At 42.3% G+C, this 2,453-nt stretch overlaps 1 protein-coding gene across 1 annotated transcript in view; it reads left to right on the top strand.

The window, feature by feature from the left end:
* The window catches only part of LOC133991563 (echinoderm microtubule-associated protein-like 6), a 97,385-nt gene that overhangs the window by 59,848 nt on the left and 35,084 nt on the right, over nt 1-2,453 (top strand).

The raw sequence follows: 2,453 nt of genomic DNA, 5'->3' as shown, positions 1-2,453 counted from the left end.
ACAATTCAATAGCAACATAATCTACATTGAATCAGCCATGCTGTGAAAGACGCTCAACAAAAAACTGAATATAATAACGTTGATGAAGGTCAGATTTATTGCAGACGGTCTGACAGGAATCAGAACAAAGGATCCAGTATCTGTCAAAGATAAACACATTTTCTTTGGTCTCTCAAACCTGAATAATTTATTTCCTACAGAGACATTTTCTTACATTTTAATAAGTGATTAAATGACAACTTTAACCGTCCTGTTGTCCTTGAGTCAACGAAGGAAGGGAGGAAGGAAGGAAAGGTGGGAGAAAGGAAGGATGAAGGAAGGAGGAAAGGAAGGAAGGAAGGAAGGAAGGAAGGAAGGACAGAAGGACAGATGAAAGAAGGAAGGTAATGGGGAGGAAAGAAAGAGAAAAGGAGGGAGGGAAGAAGGAAGGAAGGAAAGTAGGAGGGAGGGAGGAAGGAAAAGAGGAAGGGAGGAAGGAAGGAAGGAAAGAAGGACAGAGGAAAGAAGGAAGGTAATGGGGAGGAAAGAAAGGGAGAAGGAGGGAGGGAAGAAGGGAGCAAAGGAAAGAAGGAAGGAAGGTAGGAGGGAGGGAGAAAGAAGGAAGGAGGGTAGGAGGGAGGGAGAAAAGGAAAAGAAGAAGGAAGGAAGGAAAGAAGGACAGGAAAGAAGGAAGGGAGGAAGGTAGGGGGAGGAAAGAAAGAAATAAGGAGGGAGGGAGGAAGGAAAGGAAGGAGGGAAGAAAAGAAGGAGGGAGGGAGGAAGAAAGGGCGATGGAAGAAGAAAGAAGGAAGGGAGGAAGGACAGACGGAAGGAAAAGGAAAGAAGGAACAGACAAAACAGACGAGGTCCATTTGACCCGGGAAGACGACAGGAAGGTTAATATAATAAAATGGTTTTGAGACTTCAGGTATTCATGAAAGCCAGATCACTGTTCACATATGAGGAAGCTGCAGTATGTTCACGAAAGCAGAAAGGAGGATGAAGTTCTTCTGGAAAAACAGAAAAAAAAAGAAAAAAATCATGCTCATGTTGGATATGAGCTGACAAAGAAATTAGGTTTTGTGGATTTAAAGGAGTTTGGGGTAATCCTGCCAGCTTCTCTATTGGCTCATCTGCCTGAAAATCCTGTTACATAAACCAGAGTCGTTACACTGAATGGAGCGAGCTGAACATTCAACAGAGAAAAGAGAGAGAGGGAGGGAGGGAGAGAGAGAGAGAGAGAGAGAGAGAGAGAGAGGGAAACAGATGGGAGAAGAAGAAAAGATGACAACAAAAAAAAAAGAAAGAAAAGAGAGATCTACATGACTGCTCACTCCTACATTTAGATTTTTTGTTGGGTATTAAGCCAACGTTGAAATAACTGAAACTGGTTATAATAATATAAACCTATGAGGTCGCTGAGTTTCTAATGATGAGCAATACTGAGGATACTGTTTAAAGACCGTGTAAAGTGAATTCAGACATTTTCTTCTAAACACATTAAATAGGTCATAAATGTATTTCTAAAAAAGATGTAAAAAGCATTTCAACCATTTAGATTTGAATTGTGGAGCTAGGTTTAGCATAAACTGTGTATAAAGATTTCTGTGTCTGGATTTAATGGGCGGGTCTCGCCCCTAAATACATTCAGCGCACACTACTACTACTACAGTCTACAGTTAGCCAGTTAGCTGAGTTAGCCACCGAGTTAGCCGCAGAGTTAGCAGCTGAGTTAGCCGCCGAGCTAGCAGCTGAGTTAGCCGCCGAGCTAGCAGCTGAGTTAGCAGCAGAAAGCTCTCAGGCCTAGCGTCCATGTTTCTGGTAGAGGTGGTGACTTTGATTGACAGGTGACACTTGGTAGGGGGCGGGGCTTCAGCGGACTCGGCGGCCACTGCATTTGGGAGCAGAGAAATAAGCAGACTTTTAAGCTGCGTTCAGACCAAAAGCGTCTGACGTGAAAAAATCGCTTGTATTGCTTCTATCGTGCCGCTTGATCATAAATTTACATTTTTGGATCATGGCTTCATTCGTGCTTGTGACGTCGGGAGAAACTTGCCGCTGATTGGTTGTTGCGGCGCGATGTCGCCTGAAAAGTTCAATTTTTTCCAACTTTATTCGTGCCGCTTCAGACGCTTGATTCATTCATTCATTCATTCGCTTCAGACGCTTCATTCGCGCCACCTGATATAAAAGTGGCAGGGTGGTTAACAACACACTTTTCTGTGGTATGTCAAACTCAGAACACATATTTATTCTTTCTTTACACGGACTTTAAAAGAAGCATTTGTAGTAATTTGGAATATAATGACTCAAATGGAGACAGAAACCTCTATTATCTGACATTTTGGGTATAATGTTGGATGATCCAGATTAGAGGAGAAACAATCATCACACATGAGATGCAGCCACTGTCTCATTTTAAATAAAGAGCCTCTAATACAGTATAAACATTTAACTTACAGTCGTGTGGAGAA

The sequence above is a fragment of the Scomber scombrus genome, chromosome 12, assembly GCF_963691925.1.
Source record: "Scomber scombrus chromosome 12, fScoSco1.1, whole genome shotgun sequence".
Lineage (NCBI taxonomy): Eukaryota > Metazoa > Chordata > Actinopteri > Scombriformes > Scombridae > Scomber > Scomber scombrus.
The sequence above is the reverse complement of the archived record's forward strand: the minus strand, read 5'-3'. Positions and strand labels throughout refer to the sequence as shown.